The sequence below is a fragment of the Pteronotus mesoamericanus genome, unplaced genomic scaffold, assembly GCF_021234165.1.
Source record: "Pteronotus mesoamericanus isolate MK-2021 breed Mesoamerican mustached bat unplaced genomic scaffold, CSHL_Meso_final contig_33, whole genome shotgun sequence".
Lineage (NCBI taxonomy): Eukaryota > Metazoa > Chordata > Mammalia > Chiroptera > Mormoopidae > Pteronotus > Pteronotus mesoamericanus.
This window is the reverse complement of record NW_026555135.1, coordinates 12263061-12289793: the sequence shown is the minus strand read 5'-3', so window position 1 is coordinate 12289793 and position 26733 is coordinate 12263061. Positions and strand designations below refer to the sequence as shown.

At 35.5% G+C, this 26733-nt stretch overlaps 1 protein-coding gene across 12 annotated transcripts in view; it reads left to right on the top strand.

The window, feature by feature from the left end:
• Positions 1 to 26733, top strand: part of PICALM (phosphatidylinositol binding clathrin assembly protein) — a 109498-nt gene that overhangs the window by 7143 nt on the left and 75622 nt on the right. The gene's annotated exons all lie outside the window — the stretch shown is intronic.

Below are 26733 nucleotides of genomic sequence, written 5' to 3'. Positions count from 1 at the left end.
ATGTTTACTATGTATTTTATATAGGTGAATAATTTTTAAAGGTGTCTTTGAATTCAGAGTATTGGGTGAAAAGAAACGGACTTTCTGTACTCTGATTTGTGAATTATTTATATAAAGTATTTAGATAACATCTATTGTTAAAAATAATCCATTCAATTAATTGTCAGAATTGCTTTAATTTAAATTGTTTATTTTTATCCTGTTTATCATTTAGATATTTGATGTGAAAATTCACCATAATGCATAGAAAGTCACTTTTGTTCTCTTTTCTTCAGTTCCAAAATGCTTAATCCCATGATTTCTCCCTTAAGATCAAAGAAGAAAAATAAACTTAAAGACTTCTTGGCAAGAGGTTAGAGTCCTACCAAGAAGTAGGGTTACATTTTCAACTAAAAGCTTTTAGTATTTGCTCTTCCTGTTCTTTTTGGTGGCTGAAGTGGCATTTCCGTTACTTTGTGTTCTGTTTCAATATGTTCCCAGTTAAAGTGCTTTATATATACATTTCTCTAGAGATTTGAAATTTTTGGATTTGATTTTTTTTAGAATTTTGTATGTTTATTGTGTCCTTGGTTCTTTTCATGGAGAAGAATTAGATTTTACTAATGATATCCTTTAAAAGGGAATTTTGATGAACCTAAACTTTTGTATGAAATATTTAGTTGCAGGTGATCAAAATATTAAGGATTTCTTGTTATATTGGAATGTGGTAGAAATATGGTTAGACTTTGTTCTTTGTGCTTATGCCTAGGTTGATTTTATATTTATTCAACAAATATTTATTTGTGCTTATTCTGTGCTGGGCATTCAACCATAGTAATCACTTGACATTTATTAACCAGTTTATTTCTTTCAATAACTTTGTGTGAGAGATTTTATTATCACTAATTTGCCCATGGTCACATGCCAGGAAGGGGAGAACTGGAAATTGAACCTAGATAGTTTAACATCAGTTCTGTGGTTTCATCTGAGTATGACTTCTTATTTACTGTTTTTCTATTCCAGGAAATGAATAAACCATATTCATTTATTCATGGCAGTGTCTTAAAGTGTGGTCCTAGGACTCCTGGGATCCCCCAAGGCTTTTTCAGTATATTTTGAGGTCAAAATTTTATTTGTGTACCAAGATGTTATTTACCTTTTCTTTTTTCATTTTTTCACGTGTACAATAGTGTTTTCTGAGGCTATGTGGAATGTGATATTGCAACTGGTTGAATGCAGTAGCAGATAAGAGAATCAGACTCTTTCCTATTAAGCTAGATAGTAAAGAGTTTTGCAAATGTTCTGAATACTACTGTTCTAAATTTTTATTTTGGAAAATATAGTTATTTTTCATAGAAAATATTAACATGACTTAAAAATGAATAAATATTTTAAATTTTTCAGTTTTAATCTCTAATTATTGATAGAGAAAAACCACATAATCAAAAACTTTCTCGGGTCCTCAATTTTTAACATGAAAGCTCTGAGCTAAATGCAACTCTCAGGAAGAGAGTGTATATTAGAGGGAGAAAAGGATTCTCAGAGCAGAACTAGTTTTAAGAGGTCCTATAAACTATCAGTAATTTTGGATTTGATTTGGTGATTAACAGTGACCCAACCATTGGAGGACTTTAAGCAGGAGATGTAGCATAATTCTTTGATTATGTCATACATTAAGTATATTGGAAAGAATGTGCTGTGTGACTTGGAAAGTGGACTGCTGGAGGCAAAAAAAGTCTAACTTTAATGTCTATTTTTTTTTCCTAAAAGGCCTTAATAAAGCTTTTCATTATTTGGGACTCCTGATTCATTTCTCTCTCTCTCTCTCTCTCTCTCTTTTTTTTTTTAAACATCCTGAGTTATTTCTTTCCAGCCAAGCAGCTAAAGTATCAATTGTCTTAAATTTAAGTTCTTGATCCCTGAACTACTGGACTTTGAATGTACCATTCTTTAGCCTCAAAATATCTATTAGACTTTGCTTGTGCCATTCTTTATCCTCAAATATCTTCATCTCTCTGCTAAAACAGATCCATCCCTTCTTTGTATTAACTTGCTTTTTTTAACATTCCCATTTATATGAATAACTCTGCTCTGGTCATTCAAAGATTATTGTCACTAAAGGTTATAATTTTGTGTAACTAGTTAGTATTATGCTTTTGTACGTATTTTGGTTTCATATATGTTTTCTCTGTGGAACAGAAACTGTTCTTTTTGTACTGTTTTTTATCTCTTCCCAAAAGACCTAATTAGTAATCCTACGGGTGCTCAGTAAATACTGACTGAGTACCTGTAATTTCCTTTCACAGCTCAGACTTTTCCGTGAACGACTTACATACATAGCACAGAGGTCTAGTCTGACATTTAATATTTTTATCTTAGTTGTAATTACATGGCTACAAAAATAGAAAGTCAATCAGTAGCACTGATAACATAAGTTGCTATGTGTTTCATGAGCTACATGTGATATTAAGCGGTCTTGTTTTGTTTAGCTATTATGTGGTGTGTTCCAAAACATTGTTACAGCAAAAATAAAAAAAAAAAAATTGTGTTGGGGGAGGTTTGCAGCTGCTTAGTTTGAAAACTGTATTAACATGTATGTTTTGAGGATATGTTCTTGAAAGTATTGTAGAAATTAATTTTAAGAATTAAACAAGGGTCCAGAAATAGATTTGAAATGTTTATCAGAGTTGCTTCCTTTTACAGCTTCAGGAGGTGCTGATCACATTATAGTCTATGTGCAGTGTACCTCCAGAGTATAAATGTATGGCAGACTTACTTTAGAGGTAAGGAGGGATAAAATACACTTAATGGATGGTCAGAATGTAAAAGGAAAGAACTGACTCTTAAAACGAAGCCTTATAATGTACGAGGCAAGGGCCGGAGTGGTAGTAATAATGGTGGTGATAGTCGAAGCAATAAATCTAGACCATCGGTTGACTCCAGGGGCTGGTGGGAATAGCTGAAAGTTTTCGATGAACACTAGAAATTTCAGCAGTGATTTCTGAAAACATTCTGGTATAGAGTCATAAACTTACTATTTGGAACCAACCTAAGCATCATAATTTTACTGAAGGGACGCTTCTTCCAAGTAGTGGTTGAGGAAGCTAGAAATGCTTTCCAAACTTCTTCCCTCACTAAAGATTGCAGATATACTTTACATGTGACTTCATAGGATGTACTCAGTTGCTGTGTTTTATTTAAAGTATGTGTTTCTACTGATTAATTACATAATTAATAAGTATATTAATAATTAGGTAGTCTCATGTGACTATAAGCTTAAGAACAAGGGTCCTGGTTTGTATCTTTAAAAACGTCATATGCTGGTAAGAGTTAGTTATCTTGTGGATACTTAATAAATAGAAATGTGCCCTTTAAATACATCTGACTTGCAAAATATCTTAACTGTAATTCAGGTATATACCAAAAAGTAAATAGCAGGTGGTATTCATACTGGAGAGGATTGACAGATCTTTTTCATGTATTTGAAACAATAGTTTGCAGAAATTTATTTTATGCATGGTATTGGATGGTTTAAAATATTATCTAATTAAACCAAAGCTAATGTGAAAAGGGGATTGTGAGGTAAAGTGATTATTATTATTATTTTGCAGTTTTTAAATTGAAATGTAATTCATATAACTTAATGGATTTTCTCATGGACATTTTCTGTAAATGGGATCATGCAAATTGTGGCCTTTTATGTCTTCTTTTTTTTCCACTTAGCATAATGTTTTGAAATTCATCAATATTGTAGTACCTAACAGTACTTTTTTCTTTTTTATAACCTAATAATATTGTCTTGTGTGGATATACCATATTTTGGTTATCCGTTCACCCATTCATGAACATTTGGGATGTTTACTCCTTCAAACTCACTAAGAGTAATGCTGCCATGGACATTGATGTATAAGCGTTTGTGTGAACATGTGTTTTCAGTTCTCTTGGGTAAATACCTAGGGGAAGAATTGCTGGGTCAAGTAATTGTATGTTTAACTTTTAACATTTGCAGCAGAAATGTGTGAAGGTTCCAGTTTCTCCACACTTTTGCCAACACTTGTTATTTTCAGGTTTTTTAAAACATCAAATTAAAAAAAGATTGTGGTCCCCCTTGTGGACTTTAAGTGGTATTTTTTGGTTTTTGATTTGCATTTCCTTAATGACTAATTATGTTGAGCATCTTTTAATATGCTTACCTACCATTTGTATATATTTGAAAAAATGCTTATTCAGATCTTTTGCCCATTTTAAAAATTGATTTTTTTTTATATTTGGGATGTTAAAAAAGTTCTCTACAAATTTCAGATACTAAATTTTTAAATGATTCGCAGATAGTTTTTCCCATACTGTGGCTTGTCTTTTCATTTTCTTGATAGCATTCTTTGATAAAAGTTTTAATTTTGTTTTAATTTTTCTATTTTTCTTTGATAATGTTTTTGGTATAATATCTAAGAAACCATTGGCTAATCCAGTTACACAGATTTACACCTTATACTACTAAGAGTTTTATAGTTTTTAGCTCTTACAGGTTCAATCAGTTTTCACTTAATGTTTGTATATGGTGTGAAGAGGCAAGGTCGTTGGTTAATTGGCAAGGCAAATTAAGGATATTTGAGTTATTCCCCTTCCTTTGAAGTTGACATGGAATACAACTCTATAATCTCTGTGTAATTCGGAAATAGAGATTAGGGAGGGAGAAAAAAATTTTCTTGATGGCAGTCTGTAGTACTTCATAGTGTTCATTGACTGATAAATGGAAATAGTTGAGTCAAACATTCCTTCATCTGAGTGGACCACTTAATCTAATCAAAGAACTTTTTAATTTTTTTCTCATAGTCTTTTAAGTGTGTGAAAATACATGATTGCATGAGTATCAGTAAGCACTTAATTTTCCACATAGAACAGTGTGCATATTTCCATAGTATCTTACACTTTCTTACAATATTTTTCACATGTCATAATTTATAGCTTCTATAATTATTTATAGTGTCCTTGTGTTTTTTCTTTACTATGCTAAATATAGCATATAGCAAGCATGTAATGAAAAGAAGCTGAACAAATGAAGGGGGATGAAATTTTCATAGGTAGTTTCTAATGTGTTACCAAACAGTGTTTTAGGATTTTTTACATAAAGGAAGAGAAAAGATTGCTTTTGGAGTAATAGTCTCTGCTGTGAGTAGTGATTGTTTGAATTGTGTTTTCATGATCAACTAAATCTTTATTGGTTGAAAAATGCAAGGAATTATGAAGTTGGGAAATAAATTTCCAGAATCAGATTATGTAAAATTAAGACAGTTTGACACCCTAAAATATTTTTTATTTCATGACATACCTATTATTGGTATATTTGACTGAAAAGCAAGTGAACTTAGTGAGTCAAATCTTGGGTTTTCTGCTTTTCTTTTTTTCTCTTATTATGATTATTTTTTGCTTGTGAATGGTTAAAAATAAATTCCAGGGAGTCCTGGAGTTTAGACTTTGTGTTAATCCACATCTGATAGCAGAATACTATAAAACCTTGTTTGCTAAGTGCTTGTGTGTTTTGTTATATGACATTGGCAAAACATTTAAAGTTAGAATATAGTCAGAAATGAAGAATGTGACTATAATATGCTGTATTGGATGAGCTGGACATTGACCTTGGTTGGCTTTTTCCTACTACCCACTTTAGCTATTTATGCTTTTTCTCTCCTGGTCTTAGGACTCTGGTGAATTGGCTATGAAAATTCAAATTAATTTTCTTTTGAAAATGAAATGGAGATAAATCTTAATTCGTTTGTGTATCTAAAGACCCAAGAATTTATCACTTTGTGTGACTATTTTTCTTGGAGAAGGCCTGAACAGAAAAATAATTACAAGAACAAATCATTTCTTATTTCATATTATTTTACTAAAATTCTCCAGGAAACTGTATTTAAGTCATTTTCTTGCTCTGTGAGCAAGAATAATGGGGGAAAGGTTTTGAGATTGAGTTCTGTTTAACATTGAGCAGTACCAGCAAAAATCCTGGTCAGAGACTGTAAGTGTAGTGGTAAGGGAGAGTGATGAAGGTAAGAATGTAAAGATGAATGGTACTTAATTCTTGCCTTAAAAGGAACTTGAGACCTCATAATGAGAATGTTAAGACAAATAATTGGAATACATTGAAATAAATGCATGATACTTTTTTACATAAAGTATCAAAGCCATGGGAGGCTGGAGTAATTAATTTTGAAGTAGATTATTGATGGCTTCACAGAGGATGTAAAAGGAATTTTAAAGATGAATAGTGATTTGCCAAATGGGCAAAAGGGTTCCTCCTAAATTAGCAAATGCCATGACATAGAAACAAAAAAGAGCATTGTGGTATGTTTGGGAAAAACGTTACGTAGTGCTATATGGTGGAATACAAACTATTAATGGGCATTAGGCCTGTTGATGCTGGAGAGGAATCCTGTAAATGCCTTGTAGAGACAAGAGTTAATAGACTGGTCTCTTCAACCCTCTTCCTCAAATCCTCATTTTAGAATCCCCTTTCCTTCCATTTATTAGCTGCTTTCCTAGCTTTTGGTGAAGGTGAGGATGTTACCTAGTCTTTCCTTTTCCCAGGTAATTTGTGGTAGGGTTATTGAAAGGGATAGGGAGGAGGAAATGCATAGTCCTGTTGCCATTTGTGTAGGGTGGTAGATAAGATTTAGCGCCTGAAATCTCTGAATATTATACATGGTGGGTTGAGTCACTGAATAAATAAAATCAGGTACTCTGATCTTCTGGCTTTTTTGAGTTTGTGTGGAAATCAGGTTTTCTTGAGTTTCAAATTTATGAATGAACTTAAAAACAAACTTTCTTATTATCTAATGAGGGCCAGTAGGACTAGAAAAGGTTTGATAAATCAGATAAAGGGAATGAGATTCTTGGGAGTGTGTTTGATTTATATGGTTTAACTATCGACATCTACTTATCTGTAAATGACACATTATTATTCTTAGCTATTTAAAGCTGGATCTTTTCCAAACAAGATACTAATCTTGGGGAAATTAATATACTCATCAACAATTACATATTCAGTCTTTATTATAATGAAGTTAATGTGCTGGGAAAGATTAAGAAATCTAAAATTGAAACCTGGTCACATCTTCAGTCCAGTAGGGAGGATGACATATACAGATAGCTGAATTACCAGGCAAATGTGAGATATGTTCACTGAAAATGAGAGAGATACTGCGTTTGACAAGGGGGAGAATTGGGCCTTAAATGATAATCTGTGAGGGGGGAGGCTTTTCAGGTGGAGGAAAGAGTATGGGCAAACATTTGTAGGTAGGAAGGCTGGAGCTCTGGGGAACAAAGGAGTTTGTTTAACTGTTGAGGATAAGTGGGATGCTTTGTGACTGGGGGAAGGACAGGTTATGTTGAAGGAGTAATAGTAATACAATTGGAGCAATTGTCTGAAGCTAGATTGTGGAGAGAGTATTGATTTTAATCATACAACCTTCAGATATATCTCATCTCCAGGTAGCTTTTGGCTATTATTGTAGGTGAAGTTGGACCATAGTTAGGGCTGATTTTAAAAATTGTGCTATGTGTTAATTTTCTGATGCCTGTGTTAAAATAGAGGGGGGCAAGGAGTTTTGTTGATCTTGAAGCTGAGAATTAAATTTCACTGTTTTAAGTTTTGTATTAACTTGATTATTGTGGACTGCATTAATAGTGGCAATATATGAGGTTGGGGAATTTATCAGTCTATAGATTGCACAGGAGTTTGATAAAGTTTGAACAGAAACAATATATATCTCATTTTTATCAGAATATAGATTTTTTTAAACATTAAAGGAAACTTCAGCCTTTAGTATTGTGTAACATAATCTACATGATGGGAATAACAGCTAAGATTTAAGGAACGTTTTCTGCTTTGAGCCCTTGATACATGTTAATAGTTAATCCTTATAAAAATCTACTGAATAGGTAGTCTTGGCTCTGTTATAGAGATACATAAACTGAGATACTACTAGTAGAAGTAAAGAGATTAAATTTAACATTTAAATGTCTGTTAAGAACCTTGAGTGGAAGTAAACCTGGAGATTCCTAGTTCACAGAGAACTTTTAGGGAATGGGATATAGGTAGGAGAAAATATTTGAGTAATATAATTTCTGTAAATATGTAAGATTACATTTGGAAACAACAACCTCCTGTACTTCTTAAATTGTTAATATGATTTCAGAGAAATAAACCTCGAACTGGACTATGGGGTGCTGGCCCCAGCTCCATATGAGCTTAGGAAAATCCTGTAGTCACTTAAATTGCTTATTTCCTAAATTGCCTCTTTCCTCTGTTATTTTGTGATGCTATATTTGTGCCCCCTTTAACTTTTTGTTCTTGGCTTGGTGCTTTGGAAACTAAGATTAGGGACAGTTTCTCTATGAGCGTTTGCTTCGTTCTCCATTAGACTGTCCCATTGACCAGTATATAATCATTATTTGAAAAACAATTTGAACTTACATATATTACTGCCATTTGGAGTAAGGAGCAGCATTGTTTTTTATTATTTTGTTTTAGAAGGAAACGGCCAACAAAATGAGTTTTTGTCTACCTTTATTGAAAAAAAATGTAAAATTGATAGTAAAAGATTTCATATTAGCCTTTTTAACCATGTCTCAAATGTTTGTTTATTTGAATTTTTCACTTCAGCCAGCCTGGTTGATCAGAGGATGTTTATCGTTCTTTCAGGTTTGTCTCCTTTGGGCATGTATGTTTGTGTTGGATGCTCTTGTTTGTTGAGGGAGGACTGTATCCATCTCCTCTCCCCTTCCCCCCCTTAATGAGCCATCATTGGCAAGCCAAGGGTAGCATTGGTAATCAAGTTGCCCCTCCCCTCTTGCTCTGCAGAGGCATTTTCTTTTTTTTCTCTTTACTCTCAAAGGAGGGGGTACCAGAAAACCCCCCCAGAATTTATTCATAAAAAATTGTGTATTTATTCTTCCATGTTTAAACTTCAGTCACCTTCAAAGTACTGTCCATTTGATGCAGTACTATATATCCACTGCCCAGAACAGTTTTTTGAACTAGATTTTGATGTCTTTGAGTGCTTCTGCTGTTTTTTGTTTCACCTCTTCCACATCGGCAAAAATGTTCCCTTTTGAGGACTTTTTCATCCAGGGAAACAAACAAACAAACAAACAGAAAATTGCTGGGGGCAAGATCAGGTGAATAGGGAGGGTGGGGCACAGGAGTCATTCTGTTTTTGAAAAAACCTGCTGAACACTCAGCCCTGTGTGGGCAGGTGTGCTCTCCTAAATCACCCATCATGAAATGGATAAAGGCATTGAAAGAGTTTTCAAGAAAAATTCACTTAAGCTGAAGGTAGCCTATCACAACACCACCAGCTGGCACACTGAAAACAGATGGGTTCTTAGAACATTCAACTAGTGGGCGAAGCCTATACTACAAGGGGCCCAGCCTTCAGAAGATAATTCTGATTTTTGGGGGGGTGTCCCCCATCATAGCATCTTACGCATATTTTTTCTGTGAACAGGAACTCTGCTTTATTCATCTTGATATCTCCGGGATCCAGAAAATAATGCCTGGTGCATAATAGTATCTTAGTAAATATTTAATAAATCTTTGATGAAGATAATGGGCTTCATATAATGGGCTAGTGAACTATTTGGTTCACAGTTTTTTTGTTTTTTAAGTGTGAAGTTCTTGAATAGAATTGATCTCTATATTGATCTTGGTCTTTAGTTAGTTGGTTCACTTGATAAGTTTATGGCCTTCATGCCAGGATTATGAATTTGATTCCTGAAAAAGAATGATGGTGGTGGTCCCTTAACTATTGCTGCAGGCTAAGTGACTTAAACTGGCTGATTGTCTTGCATTTGTTGACTTCTTGGTCATAATGGGAGATCAGTTGAAGTTATATAATGGAACATCACTAATCTATCACCGTATGTTTATATGCGCAATAACATCATTTTTTAAGTGATGAATTTGTGGGTTATTGCACCAAACCTCATTTTATCCCTTATTTTAATTACATAGAACCATAGAAATTAAAGCATTATTATTGTTTGCTTGTTAGAAAGTTATGTTTCTTGAAACACACACACACACACACACACACACACACCCCCCACACCCCCCCCGCCCCCCCCCCCCGTAGTTGGGGACCAATATGTCTACTTGATAATGCTAGAACTATGTCATAGGTCAAGGCCGCATCAGTTTTTCTGACTGTAATTCCTTACTCATTTTTGGCCTGTACCCTTTTGTTTACTCATAACAACGAATAAGAGGAGCAAAAAACAGTTTGCTTTACTTGCAGTACATGTGTATGTAGCTATTTTTGAGTTGACTTGCCAAATACAGTGTGAGCTGTCTTTCTCTTTGGTCATCTTTTTGCCTTTTGTGACTTGAAATTAAAAAGGCAACTTATTGGTGTAGTTTACAGTAGTCTTTAGTTGTATTCAATATGTAATTTTACCTAGGAAAGTTATTTTAAAAGTTGTTGGTACCTTTTTTAATTGCTAATTTTATCTTTAGATAGCATTTTTGGAAAGACAGGGACAGGATTTTGGAAGGCTATAACATTTACATTAGGTTAGTAGGAAATAAAACTGATTTTATAATTGCAGTTACTAGCTTAATTTCAAGTGAGCTGCTATGAGGGAATTGGTTTAGTTTTATTGATAATGCCAGTGTGAAGATTTGTTGGTTAAATGGATTGTTCTGCAATGAATTTGTTTTTAAAAACTGCATATTCAAGAGGATATAAAATAGCTGCAGTTGATCTTTTGATCTGAAACTAAAGAAGAGACATCATCACTTTGTCTTCTGTTTTCAGATCTGGAAGAAGTAACCATATTATCCTTATTCCCATTTGTACATTTCCTTTCAGAAGTAAAGCCAGCTATGTAATGACTGAGAAGTTACCGTTTGGCTGGTACTATTACCTCCTTTATTTTTTCTTTTCTCAACATTAGCTTTTGTAACTTTTTTTTACAGAAATAATGTTAATTGTGTAGTTACCAGGTTTGGAGTTTGTATTAGATTTTAATTCAGCATTAAGATGTTAGACTTGGTGCAGTATAAGCACTCATTTATTTTTGTTCTTCATATTCTTGCAACGTATTGTTTTGAATTGATGACTTAGACTTTACCAAGCCATTATTTTCAGGTGATAACTGTAGCACATGCCAGAAACACTGTACAACACATCTGAATATTGGTAAAGAAGAACCGTAGGTGCTGACTTAAAATTTAGTTAGAATTTGTAACTGGCAGCTAAATTAGGAAGCTGTTCATAAAGTAGCTCAGGAGGCTGAAGCACTCCTTGACTGATTGCGGGGAGAAAGCCATTTCTTCCTATCAGGAGAAACCTTTTAAGAGAGAAGCTTAAGCTGCTTCTTATTTTGGGGCCTGTAGACTTAACCTAGAAGTGCTTTTTCTTTGACTTTGTTCATCAGAGTTATGTTTTCCTAACTTAGCCAGTGACCAACCAAGAAGGTAGTGTAGCTTTTGAGGCCCTTTTAAACATAGTTTACCTATTCTGTTATTTAGAACGATAACTTCTCTTGGACAGGTGACTGCAAAACTGCTTTATGTATTCCTCTCATGTGAAATTACATAGTCACTACTCACCTAAAATCTGGTCAGTTGACCTAATTTATTTTGTAACATACTTGGCTTTTCTTTTTTTTTTTTTAAACTTTGCTTTATAAATTAAGTCTTGTGATTTCTGAGGTGCTTGGAGATGCCCAAAACTCTTGAAACCTGTTCCTTGGGAACTTGGATTGAATAATATGTCTTCTTACAGGTAGTCAACTTTAGTTTATTGTAGACAGAATGAATGTGATGCTAATGAGCAGAATATACTGTACCAGACAAGAGATGATTACTGTCTGTACTAGCAATTAGATTTGTGAGGGCTAAAAAGAGAGAATGTGTGAACTTTAGAATAATTGATGGCAGGACTCAGACCACTTGGGATGAAGAGAGAGAGAGAATGGAGAGAAAACTAAGTATACTTCCTATATCTTCAGGCATCCCTCTAGTGGAAAGATTATTGTTTTAAAGTATCTAGTTCCAGCACAGCTACTCCTTTGCATTTAAATTTTTACATTGGAGATAACAGAGCATACCTTGCTGTCAACAAATAAAGCTGTTGTAATAATCACATGACTAAAGATTAAAAGAACTTTGTAAAATGTTAAAAAATTTGCATGTATAAAGATTTTGCCACTTCAGATCAATTGCAAGTAACTATGGTAACACTTCCCGGTTGAAGAAACTGGAGTTTATAAACCTTTTAAAGAAGGTTTTGCAGAAGTTAGTGAGTTTGAGGTGGTTTCATAATACTGTATTGGAAAGTGATGGAGGAATAGTCTACTAAAATGAGGGGAAAAAATATGGTACTAAGTAAAACTAACAATATGTATTATTGATAATGGTGCTTTAAAGCTTACAAAGTACTCTCACTATGTTTTACAATATATTGTGACAATTACTAATATTTCTATTTTTAAAATGGAGAAATTGAAATTGAGGGGCTAATTAACGTGCTTGAAGTCATCATTGTAAATAGTGAACCTGGAATTTGATTTGTGTCCATTGCTCATTCTGATGTCACTGTCTTGTACTACAGTCCTAGCACATGGAAATGCATGGGGCCATACATGGAGTGGTGATAGGAGAGCCTAGAGCTTAACTTCTGTAATGTTGAAATTAGTATCATTATTACTACTGTTCGAAACAGAGATTGGAAGTGAATGGCACTTAGGATAGACTATCAAATAAGTGTGAGAGAAGAGGTTTAGGGAGAAATGAATTTTAAAAGAATAGAAAGAACTACCAATCCCAGTTCTTCTGGAAGGTATCTAATATAGCAGTGAAAGCAAAAGCTCATGTTCTCCAGTAATTGTCAGGTTGAGGGAGAAAGATCATATTTGAAAAGTAGTAGTTTGCAACAGTAGTAACATTTTAATTGTATAGAAAGCTTATTTGAGGAGTCTTTGTCATAACAGCAAAAATATAAGCTGGTGACAGATTGGTATTGTAGAATGAAGGGAGAAAAGTGGTTTAGTTTTTACTTGCTACTTGTCTAGACCATTGAGGATTTATATTACATTTTCATAAACAAGAGAAAGATAAATTCTTCAGATACCCCCTCAAGATAAAATGTAGATTTTGGAAATATATGTGATATTACCCACATACCGAAACATAGATAGATACTTCCTTCAAAGAATCACATGGTTTATTCTTAGTCTTATTGTAGTTGGTACAGAGAAGCAGAAGTACTAAATAAACAAACCACTGTAAATATTACATACTGTATGTGTTAGGTATTAAATTCATTGTTTCTAAATTCTCCAGCAGCAGAGGTCTGTTTATCACAATGCCTAGTATTGAGAAATAGTTAAAGCCTCTATTTAGAGGAAAGAAATTCATAATTAACTGTGTAGTGTGTAAAGTAAGTTGTGATCATGTCAACTTTTAATAGAAGAGAATCTCAAAATTTAAATGCCCTTAATTTTTTTCTATAATATACTTAAGGTTGATGGTTTTTTTAATACAGAGTGAATCACGTAATAACTTTATTTTGGAATTTAAATAAAATATATCAAATTTCCTATAGTTGTATATAGTTTTGAGAGTTTTTTTTTTCCTTCTTAGATTAATATTTTTTGATGGCCAAAGTTCGGATTGTTACATTTAAACTGGTAGGTCCCCCCCCCCCCCGCAACCGCCGCCCCGCCGTATTGTTAACATCATTGAGGCATAATCTACATGGAATTTTTAACTAAACTAACATCTTTAATTCCAGGAGTATAATAAAGCAGATTTTTTAAAAATTTCAAGATAACGTTTTTTATGAAAGGCATTTGTCAGGATGAAAGTAATCAGGGTTTTTTCTTTTATGCCAAGAAACAGGCAAACATGGGGCATAAGGAATTTTTAAAAACAGCTCTGTGGTAATGAAATGTGTGAGGAGATAGAGGTTTTTTGTTGTTATTGTTGAAATACTTCTAGTGATTATTCCTTCTTTGTGGAAACTTAAAGGCTATGTTTAAACTAATTAGGAAAAATACTTTGTCTTTATTTTATGGTGATTTATTACTGTATTAATTGCTCACATTTTTTATTTATGGAGAATTATTTCAAAATTTAAAGCCATGTAGGTAGGTTATTATTTGACGCTTGCTTTTTTGGCTATATCTGTTGTTACTGTTTACTGCAGTTTTAAAAAGACTTGTCAGAAATGAATTCTCACATGTTACCCAGTTGCTTAGAGGGCTCTTCTTGATGCCTGCTTGCCACAGGTGTGGCACTTAATGAACTTAGTATAAGTGGCTGGTATAATTTTGACTCACATAAGGTGAACAGATTGCTTTGACTTAATTGTGAAAAGTGTGAATTAATGACTGAGATAGATATCCATGGTTCCTACTTGATGTCTGCATAAAACTAGACGCTTTGCAGAATCACTAAGAGAAGATTTCTTTTCAACAGGACTTTAATATGGCAAGGGTGAAGCAAACGTGTGAGCATGCGATGCCTTCCTACTTCCCCATAATGTGGAGGTGGTAGTTGATCATAGTGGTCAGTTCCAAAGACCTCCAGGCTACCAGCGACACATTACCATTGTTAACTGTTATTTTCAAAAGTCTCTTTCATCCCAGACTCCTGATATAAGGTATAAATAGTAGCCTCTTCCAAACATATGCCCCATCTCTCACTTAACACCATCTGACATGTATTGGTTCATCTATTTACAGGTAGCCTCTCCCCACTAGTATATAAGTTTCATGATGACAGGAACGTTGTCCACTATTTTATATATATACCACATTTTGCCATGTATAATGCGCACTTTTTTGCTCAAAGTTTTGATGGAAGAATAAGGGTGCACATTATATATGGGTAGTACCAGAAATACGTTGTATCTGTTCTTGTGTTTTGTAATTATTTGTTACATAAAATTTCTTGTACTGTAATATGTTCAAAAATAAATGCTAAAACTCCTTATAACATAAAAAACAAGTATCTAACCTAAAAATCATATTAAAAAATTAAAATGAAAATTTTTTCTCCTGAAAGTTTGGGCCAAAAACATGGATACGCATTATACATGGGAGTGCATTATATACAGCAAAATACAGTGTGTGTATTTCAATCCTCACTTGAGGACAAGCTTATTGATTTGAGAGTGGAAGGGGCAGGGGAGAGAGAGAAACATCGATTGGTTGCAGGCACCCTGACTGGGACCAAACCCACAACCCAGGCATGTGCCCTGACTGGCAATTGAACCTATGACCTTTCTGTTTATGGGACGATGCTCCAACTAGCTGAGCCACATGAGCTAAGGCCACTGTTGTATATTTTGAACTCATTAGACAATCTAGCATATTATAGTATGCAGTGAATACTGTTGAGTGCAAAGGGTTTCTGTTCGTACTGAGGTTTGGAAAGCTGTGGGAAGATAGAATATAGAGAATCTGATACTCTAATTGCTTTGGGGATGTAAAACATGTTTTCTGAATGAGGTGGACTCTAGCAGAGAGACTAGCTGCAATCCATTGTTAAGAGAAGCCATGAAAATTGTTTTGGATTCCTAATCTTTAGACTTGGGCTTGGCTGTCACAGAATAACATCAACCTAACTATGGAGAGGATTTACTGCCTGTTACTTTCTTTTTTCTCCCTGAGCCTTATGAATGGAGAAATGGGCTTTTGTTTCACTTATACATCTACAAATATTTATACATCATATCAACACATGTGTAAGATACCATGCCACACACTGTGAAAGGTAAAAGGAAACAATTCTTTGATTTATTTTAACAGAACAAAGAATGAATCTTGATTGCTTGAAACAAAAAATGAACAGTCAAGTCACTGTTGAGATGATGTTCCTGGTTTTTAAGCATGAGATATTTTTTGGACATAGAGGTGGAAATTTCTAATATCCCCATGTCTTTAGAAGACCTTAGATTGCTTTTCAGAGAAGAAAGTTGAAACATCATTTGTTTAGAGGGTTCATTGACATTTAATAGATTAGATAGTTTTCTCAGGGTTGAATGCATGTTTAGGAAGGCTGGGGAAGAACCAGAATATAACGCTCATAGAAAGAAAAATGCAGATACACTAGGAATAGTTGATGGTAGTATATTAATTCCTTCGCTACATGTAGGTTTTATTAGGTCACTTATAACTAGGGTGACATGTAATTTATTGCAAACTGGGTCACTTTTGAGAGTGAAAGGATGTACTCTCTGAATGGGACAACAGGCGTAAAAGGGCTGTTTCAGGAAAACTGGGACACTTGATCACCCCCTACTAATAACATACTTTTATCCAGACTTAGTTCCAGTTCCTTGAATCTCTTGCAGAGCCTCTCAAACTTTAATTCCTATATCCTGGTCTTGTTGGAATGAAAGGATTTTTCCATTTTTTCCTGCCCACCCACTCCCCCCTACTCCCACCCCAACTGTTTCTGGTCTACAGCATGTGGATGTAAGTCCAGAAAAAGTTCAGCCATTGTTAATATAATGAGAACAGTTTGTGCGACATTAACATACCTGGCAGCCAAGGAGAGTGGACTGGAATGCACATGCATGAACAACGACGACTTGTACTAGTCAGTAGGGGCAGTAGATGCCATCGAGTGAGCATGTGTACTGTGTAGCCCTCACATTCAAAATGACTGAGCAAGTAGAGCAGTGAGTCTGCATCCAGTTTTGTGTTAAGCTTAACATTTCTCTGCTGATGATTCAGAAGGCCACAGCCATGGGCAGTTGGTGATTGGCAACCTCATGACAACATGCCCACGCATGCATCCCGTCTCATGCAGAGTTGTGTTTTTTTCCAAGATTTTATTTATTTATTTTTAGAGAGGGGGAGGAAGGGAAACATGGATGTACAAGAGACATCAATCAGTTGCCTCTCGCACGCCCCCATCTGGTGACCTGACCCACAACCCAGGCATGTGCCCTGACTGGTAATTGAGCTAGTGACCTTCTGATTTGCGGGCCGGGGCTCAATCCACTGAGCCATAACAACCAGGACTCATGCAGGGTTTTTTGGCAAAACATCAAATCGATTACCCAGGTGACTCAGCCCTCATACGGCCCAGATTTGGTGTCTTGTGACTTTTGGCTTTTCTCAAAACTAAAATCACCTTTGAAAGGGAAGAGATTTCAGATCGTCGGTGAGATTCAGGAAAATATAATGGAGCAGCCGATTGTGATTGGGAGAACTGTGTGAAGTTCCAAGGTACCTACTTTGAAAGGGACTGAGGCGTTATTGTCCTATGCACAGTGTTTCTTGTATCTTCTGTCTTCCTCAGTAAATGTCTGTTTTTCATATTACATGGCTGGATACTTTTTGGAAATCAGGTTTTGTGTGTTTCTGATTCAGTATTAGATTGTTTCTGAGAAACCTGGTTGTATCTTCTTAACTGGCTTATGAACTGTTAGTTCTTAGAATGTAATATTTACACCCCTCCCCCCCAAAAAAAGAGAAAATTTAATTTTGGCACTTACTGTTTTTTAATTGATTTTTTAGAGAGAGAGTAAGAGACAGACAGACAGACATCAGTTTATTGTTTTACTTATTTATGGATTCATAGGTTGTTTCACGTATGTGTCTTGACTGAGGATTGAATCTGCAACCTCGGCATATTGGGATGACACTCTAACCAGCTGAGCTGCCCGGCCAGGGTCTTGGCATTTATTATTAAACTAATTGATATTTAATATGTTATCTTTCTTACAGAAAGGATTGTAATTCTGAACTTCAGATCTTCAAAGAAGGGAAGGAGAATACCTTGTGTTCATACTGTGGGTGTAGGCTTTTTTTTTTTTTTTTTTTAAATGTTGAAGCCCTGTAACACTTTGATTTTGTTTTTCTGTTCAGTTTAAATTTTAAAATAAGTTTTTTTTTAATCCTCCTTTGACGAGGAGAGGGAGAAGGGAGATAGAAGACAAAGAGAAAGAAAAAGAAAGAAACAGTGCAGTGAAGGAGGAACATTGATTGGTTGCCTTCCATAAACCCCTGATTGGGGATTGAACCTGCCAGCTTTTGGCATGTGGAATGATGATTCAGATAACTGAGCCACCTGGCCAGGGCAATTAAAATTCATAATTCTTATGCTAAGTGATATGTTTATATTAACAAATAATAGTTATTGTTGAGGCAGTGCTAACCAAAATATGGTTCTTCACCGCTAATACCCTTTTTGGAATCTGGGATCAGACTAACATGTCCAGATTTGGAAATCACCACTTTGCAGTATTAGAATGGAATCCTAAACAATCTCAAAATTAAGGAGTTTGCTTATCGGTGATTCTGAACCTGTTTTGTTCTGGCCGGAGTTCTATTGTTTGTCTGTGTAGTCTTCCATCTAGTGGTAGGAATGCAGAATACACCAGAAAGTCAAGGAGAAGCTCTAGATTTTTAGACTTTTTTATATTAATAATGTTTATTTGGAATACTAAAACCTTTTGTGAACGCGGGGGGAGGAATGACTTTTTCACTTGCAAAAGAAGTCTGTGTCAGTGACTTCTGAGTATTCTGAGAGTACTGTATATATTTTTCTATAGAGCATTTTAATGATTTAAATTTTCTTTTTTGGGGGGAGGGTAACATTTTATGTATTTATGAGGTACTTGTGTGTAAAGAGGTAAATGCATATATAATGATAATTTTGTGTAAAGAGATAAATGCATAAATAATGATTGATAATTTTAAGAGATGGTCAGTTGGGCTGATTTTAAAAGGATGCTTTGTATTGGTTTGGCCAAAAAGTTTGTTTGGTTTTTTCCAGAAGGTGGCTCTAGTAGTGCTTAGTTGTCTTTAACTTCATTCAAGACAATATCGTTAGATTGTATTGTGGCAACTGTCATACCAGCATGCATTTAAGAAAAAACTTATGAAAATGGGTGAATTTTTGTATAGTCATTTTAATATTGAAGATGGAAGAAAATATGCAACATTTTCAGCATATTAGGCTTTATTATTTCAAGAAAGGTAAAAATGCAGCTGAAACACACATAAAAGATTTGTGCAGTGTATGGATAAGATGCTGTGACCAAATGTGCCAAAAGTAGTTTGCAAAGTTTCAAGTTTTATGCTGGAGATTTCTCTCAGGATGATGCTTCATGGCCAGGTAGACCACTTGAAGTTGATAGTGATCAAATCGAGACATTAATTGAGAACAATCAACATTATACCACATGGGAGATAGTCGACACACTCTAACTAAATCAAGTTATTGGTGGAATTGAAAAATGTGCCTTTTATTTTATGAAAAAAACTAAATAGACATTTTTGCCAACCCCATATATGATCAAAATTTTAGGGCAAGTAAGTACATGATCATTCCAATAACTAAAAGAGTTTATTTTGCACTTTTGAAATTAAAGTATGAACCATTTAGCAAACTTGGCTTGTGTTCAGCTATGACTTCAGAGGCTAAATTTTAGGCAGACATTAAGGTAGAGTACCTTCGGGTTGGCTTTGTTTACCTAGCTCCATCTGAATTCTTTCTTCTTAGGCATTTCCTCTTTAGTCCCACTTCTTCCTCTTGCTACAGATATAAAGGTCAGTCATTTTTCCTTTGATGTTTTATAAAGTATCTGAAGGTATGCCACACTTGACAGTTGTGTGGTATATCTTCAGGAATGCCCTATAAGTCTGTTAAATTTTTTATTCCTCTTTTTAAAAAAAATTTATTTAGATGACCTCCATAAGCACCTGAAATTAACATTGCTGGAGGTCTTCTTAGGTTAATGTAGCTTCAAAAATTTTTGTTTAAACAGAGAGCCAGATAATGAGAGAATTTGTGAAGACTTACAGGAGCTTTTCTGTTGAATAGTTTAAAAAAGGGGGGGGGGACGACACTCATTTACACAGTGATTTTTTTAAAAATCAGTTAAAAGGAAATAAAAACTTAATAACGAGGTTAAACATAACGTACAATTACCAAACTGTGGAGGTATTTTTATATTTCTTAGTTTTTACATGTATGAATTTTTAGTTCATTCATTTTGCATAGAACTTCAATTTTGTAGATGATTGAAGAAATCAGTCTTGTTACCAAAATTGATTCTGAAGGCAATTTCAAAGAGTATCATTCAGAGTGACCCTTTTGAAAGAGTTTGGCTGCGTGACTGTTATAGCTGTGTTGTTTTAAAGAAAAAATTAGTATTATTTTTAGCCAAGCTCATTTATCAGAAAGTCTATTTGGGTATCAGCATAGTTTTGATAAGTGTCTAGTGACTGCCTGTTTAGATGGGAACTTGAGACCTCTATGTTTTCCTGATGATGCATGCTTCTGGCTGGGTTGTCTGACTTTCTGTGGAAGTGAACCGTAAGTTCCCTAAGTTTCTGAGGTCAGTAAGCTCTGCCTGGGGAGGTCTATATATATATAGGCTTGTGGCCTGCACTAGGAATATGATTAATATAAGATTAAGATTACTATAAGATTAATGAAACCATTTAGTAACTGATCACTTACTAGGTTTTTTGTATTTTGCTGAACATTTTTCCATGAATACAAAAGTAGTTTTTGATTTCATTGCTTTTCTTAACGTTTTTATTTTAAATTAGTTGGAAATTTAAGACTTGCATTAAATTGGCTAGCTGAGTATTCACTTTGTGTATATGTTCCCAAGCACCTTTTTACAAAAATTGTATTAATCTGTCAGTAGTGAGCTCATATGATCTTACCTGTGGGCAGGTGCCTTACATATCTTAATATAATTAACATACTTTACCCAAGACATTGTCTGTTGGGGAGGGTGACAAATTAAATCAAAGTGACTTCCAGTCAAGATGGCGGCATAGGTAAACACAGCTTATCTCCTCACAAAATCACATCAAAAGTACAACTAAAATGTATAGCAGTCATCACTTAGGACCATCAGAAATCGAGTTGAATGGAAGTCTGACAACTACAAAACTAAAGAAACAGCATCCATCCAGACTGGTGGGATGGCAGAGACATGGAATGGTCTGGTCCTGACACCCATGTGTGGTGGATAAAAATCCAGGATATGTTGGAAGCAAGGAGACCCAGCCCCACGACTAGGCCCCCCAGCCTCAGATTCCAGGGCCAGGAAAATAAGTCCCTATAGCTTCTGGCTGCAAACACTGGTGGAGGTTAAGTCAGTGGAAGAAACTGCTGGACCAAATATTTTTCCTTAAACCCACATATGGACTTAGACTCCCTCCCTCTGAGCTCCAGCACTGGGGTAGCAGCTAAAAAGGCACCAGAGGCATACGGGGAGGAACTGAAGTGTCTGGCTTTAAGATGGGGGCTGGTGGCAGCTTTCTCTGAGACCAAAAGGCAGGCAGACACCATTTTCTGTTTCCTGAACCCTCCCCCCACAGAGCTGGCAGTCAGGTGTCAAATCTGAAACTTCGTCAACTTGGCTAACACTGTTTGTCCTGCCCTGGAGATCCCCTGAGACTATCCCACCCAACTCAAGGGCCTATCAGGTCATATGTGATTTTTCCATATGAAATGGCTGGTCTTGGCTCATGCTTCACTACTTCCTAATTTCCTAATTCCTATCAAACAAGCAACAGCTGGCCTCAGTAAGCCACCAGCTCCTGTACTTCTTGCTAGTGGCCCGAGGCCTGGCACTAGCAACAGCCAGTCAAGATTCACAGCTTGGCTTTGCCTGAGACTCTCCAAGCCCAGCACAAGTAGCAGCCATTTCAGATTGCTTTATAGCTCATGTAGGGTGGCCCTGGGCAAAACACAGGTGGGGACTGACTTTGGCCTGCAGTACACAGGAAACACCAGAGTTTGCACACCCAGTGAAAAGCTGTGGATCATGTTGGAGCATCCTCATACTGCCCCTGCACAGCTGGTTCTCCACGAAGGGCAGAGGTTATTGGTCAGTGGTCACAGCCAGTCCTTGTAGCTGACTGACCTGGGTAAGTCCCTCCCATTAAGTCTCTCCCATGACCTGCTGACAGCAATCAAGCCTCAACTACAAGAGGATAGAATACTAAGCACACATGAAGGGCGCACCTCGAGGACTCAGCTTGAGTGATGGGAGGCTATGCTGCTAGACTCTGCAGGAACCTACTACATTAAGCCATGCTACCAAGACAGGGAGTTATAGCAGCTCTTCCTAATACATAGAAACAAACACAGGAAAGATGCCAAAATGAGGAGACAAAGAAATGTGGCCCAAATGAAAGAAAAGATCAAAAGTCCAGAAAAAGAACTAAACAAAGTAGAGATAAGCATTCTATCAGATACAGAGTTCAAAACACTGGTTATAAGGATGCTTAAGGAACTTAGTGAGGACCTCAACAGCACAGAACGATCCAGTCAGAAACAAAGAATATACCAGTGGAAATAAAAAACAATTTACAGTGTAACAAGAGAAGGAATGAAGCCAAGAATCAAATCAATGATTTGGAACATAAGGAAGCAAAAAACCAATCAGAACAAGAAGAAGAAGAAAGAATCCAAAACATTGAGCACAGTGTAAGCAGCCTCTGTGACAAGATGACTTCAAGCATTCTAACATTCTTTTCATTGGAGTGCCAGAAGGAGAGGAGAAAGAGCAAGAAATTGGAAATCTATTGGAAAAAATCATGAAAGTATATAAAGTTCCCTAATTTGGTGAAGGAAATAGACATGCAAGTCCAGTAAGTATAGAGAGTCCCAAACAAGATGTATGCAAAGAGGCCCACTCTAAGACATAGTATAATTAAAATGCCAAAGATTAAAGCTAAAGAGAGAATCTTAAAAGCAACAACAGAAAAGCAGTTACCTCAGGGGAAGTCCCGTAAGACTGTCAGCTGATTTCTCAAAAGAAACTTTGCAGGCTAAAAGGGATTGGCAAGAAATATTCAAAGTCATGAAAAGCAGGGACCTATACCTAGTATTGCTCTACTCAGCAGAGATACCATTTAGGATCAAAGGGCAGGTAAAGCGCTCCCAGACAAGAAAAATCCTAAGAGAGTTCATCACCACTAAACGATTATTATATGAAATGTTAAAGGGACTTATTTAAGAATAAGTAGAAGACCCCGAACTATGAACAATAAAAATGGCAATAAATACATATTTATCAACAATTGAATCTAAAAAACAAACTAAGCAAACAAGGAGAATAGAGACAGAATCATGGTTATGGAGAGTGTTTTGATGGTTTCCAGATGTGAAGGGGGTGTGGTGAATGAGTGAAGAGGTGGAGTGATTAAGAAGTACAAATAAGTAGTTAACAGAATAGCTATGGGAATGTACAGTGTAGGCAATGGAGTAGCCAAAGAACTTACATGCATGATCTATGGACATGAACAATGGTGTTGGGTTGCCTGAGGGAGTGGGGGCTACTGGGTAGAGAGGGGCAAAGGGGGAAAAATTGGGGCAAGTGTAATCAATAAAATATAATAACAAAATAAATGAAAGTGAGAACATTTTGTATAGTAGGGATTGGTTTCTTCTATCACATCTGTTTGGAAAAATGCTCTTTATTCATGGTAGGTCTAGTTTTTCCTTCCCTTAAATACTAGAAATCCTTATGAATTTTCATCTTTACCTAAATAAAGCAAAGAATCCTATAGATTATGTAGTAGTTACTTTGTTTTGAGTGTGGGGTTCAGGAATTGTTAATAATGTAATGTTCATGAAGGTGTTTCAGGTTTTATATTCTTAAGGTAAATAGTTAAAATAAAACGTAAGATATATACCTACTTTGGAATCCTTTTGACTCATAAGGAAAATTTAATGTCAAGTTTTTGCTTTTTAAGAAATGAAATCTCCTAGATTGACAGTGGAAAAAGCAGTAGCTATGAAGATTCCCAGGATATGTTCAACTTTTCTTTGGAACAGTTTGCTTTTGGTTAGTTAGAGGTGGGGAAAACTTTTCTTCCTGAGATGTTGGAGCTCAGCTTAGAAGCATTTTCAGGTTACTGTTATAGTAGAAACATTGTGCAGAGGGAAATTACTGCATGGAGAAAATGACCTGCTTCAATTAAAATATGGGGAAGTATGTTCTGCAGAGTTTGTGTAACTATTGCTTTTTTCTTCTCTCAGTACTGTCTGAATAACTTTGGTTTTACTCTTGGTCTACTATGGATTTATCATTGTATCATGAACTCTTACTTCATTTTCCCTGTTACATGTGAAGTGTTATATTTTAGATTCTGAAGTTACTCTTTGGTTTTTAGATTCTGAAGTTACTCTTTGGTTTTTAGTTTTTGGCCATTTCTAAAACATTGTTTTCATAAGCATTACAATAAAAACCTTTATTTGCTAGATCTTCTTTAACTTGAAATTTGAAAATTTTTGCATGTAATGACCTCAGCTTTGTTTTTCAACCTTTTGGGAAAAGCAGGTTGTACAGAGTTGTAATTGTTTTTTTAGTCTGTGTAAAATATAACATTTGGATACTTTTTAAAAGTCATGGTAGGACTGTCTATATGCATACTAAGATAAATATACTTATCCAAAAAATGAGAGTGATCACTGTACGTGAGACACTATTCTAAGTCTTTGGGGATACAGCAGAGAAGAAAACAGCCCTCCCCACATGGAATTTATAGCTTAATTGGGAAAGAAGCACTTTAAACTAATGCCGTAAGGACTTTGTTACTTTTTGGTAAATATTCAGAGCCGTTCATTTGATAAGATGACATTTGAGCGAAGATCTATCAGAATAAAGCAAGGGGGCAAGAAGTATAGATATCTGGGAGAAGAGTATTCTATGCAGAAAGAACAGTCAGTGCTGGGCTCCCAAGGCAAGAGTACTTGGCTTCTGGGAGGCATTGCATGGGAGATGTCAGTGTAACTGAAGTGGAGTGATGCTGGGAGAGAGCTGATCACAAAAGAAATATAACAGATTATGTCTATTCTAGTATATAAAATACTGTAGTTGAAACTGAAATCTATACCTTTGGCTTCATATAAAATCAGACTATCTAATATAGCAGTTTACTTAGCTCTGTGATGAATAGTATGAAAATTGCTAACAAAAATGTTTGCAGGCTCCTTGTAAGTTTTCTCAGTCTAGTAGAAGAGAATGATTTGGAAGTAAATAATTACAGCAGAGTAATTCTGTAGTGTAGAATTATGTGCCAGCTTTAACACCTTGTGGAGACTTTAGTCTGTGGAAGGGAAGACTTCACAGAGGGGAAGGCTTCATTTATTTCGAAGAATGAGCAGTAATGGAATGATTTGGGTGTGAAACAGCAAGGTACATCAGAGAAAACTATAAAGTAGGTTTGTTTTGGAAACTGAGATTCAAGGAGGATATTGACAAGGATGAAATGTGTGCCATTCTTTATGCAGTGGGGATATCATTGAGGTTAAGCAGTGACAGTCAGCGTTGTGTTGTAGGTCGATCTATGGCCAGTTTAGAGAATATTTGGTGGTGTGTTGTGGGTGAGTCCCCGAATCAGGTGTCATTAAAAGTGAAGAGGTTAGTCAGTCCATCATTGCTCAGTGGGGACACTCTGGGGTGGGGCAGTTTTTAATTGCAGAGTGCTGATTGTACATTCAGAACAGTCTCCTTCATCCTTGATATTAAATGCCATTAAAACCCCTCAGAGAGCGTGATAATCTCCCTTTCCAATTTTTTTTACTGCTCCCAGAAGCGGTACCCTTTCTGCAGAAATAAATGAGATTTGAACTCTGGCTTGGGCAATGATGGTGGGAAGGAGAGGAGAAAGTGAAATTGGCAGACATTTAGGAGACTTGTTTACTGATTGGCTTTAGTGAATGTTTATTAGCACACACGCAGGTAGGAGTACCTTTGGGGCAGTATTGTGTCAAGAAACTTTGTAACAAATTGTTTTGAAAACTAATAAAATAAGGTTATGAGGAGTAAAATGACTTGATGTGATAATGAAGTAACATTTAAGAACTGAGTAGCTTATCAAGACAGTTTCTGGAAAGATACAGAAAATTATAAAGGTAAATATAGGAAAAAAGCTGGGAATATAACTTCTCACAGTTAGGTTCAGAACTTGATCATTGTGCCTGAAGTTTTAAAGAATTCACAATGAGCAAGAAATAGATAGGTCCTCAGTAGCTTGTATTTTGAGAGGCAAAGAAAGGTTAGTTTTGGAAATAAGGCAAGTACAGTAAATACTTTCAGTGCCATAGGACAGGTATAAAGTAAGAAGATCCAGAGAAAGTAGAGATCACATTCTGCTGTTTACTATCAGGAACTGAACCATACACAGCAAGTTGAATGTACTATTTAATTCTTGTTGCAGGTAGTCTGAATGAAAGCCTTGTGTCATTCTTCTGTCCATGGACATTCTTTTCGACAGTTGTGCTTTGTCTTTTAAGCATTGTTGGCCAGATGAACTGCTTATCTAAAATGGGTTTGCTTATCAAATGTTACTTGTATAATAATTGGACCTGTTAGAACATTTTTGAAAGATTGTAAACAGATAACTGGTCATAGTTACGCTGATGTTTCTTGCTAGCAATTACAGCCAAGTCAGGTTACTTAAATTCGTATTTAATCATTATGCACTAAGGGTTAAAAGTGGACCCAACTGCTAATGAATCGTGAATAACTTTAATATTTTTCCCTTTATGGTAGTTACAACTGAGATACTTACACATACTTTAAAAGTAAAACAACTCATTTCTTGGTCTTGCTTTCTATTAATTGGATCATATTTTGTATTTTCTTTTTTTGTTGACTTTGCCAGTAGTAATCTCTTAAGCAGATTGGAGGTCAAACTTTGTGGTCCGTTAAGAGCTTTTTTTAAAGTTTTAGTGCTAAAACAATTGTATATTAG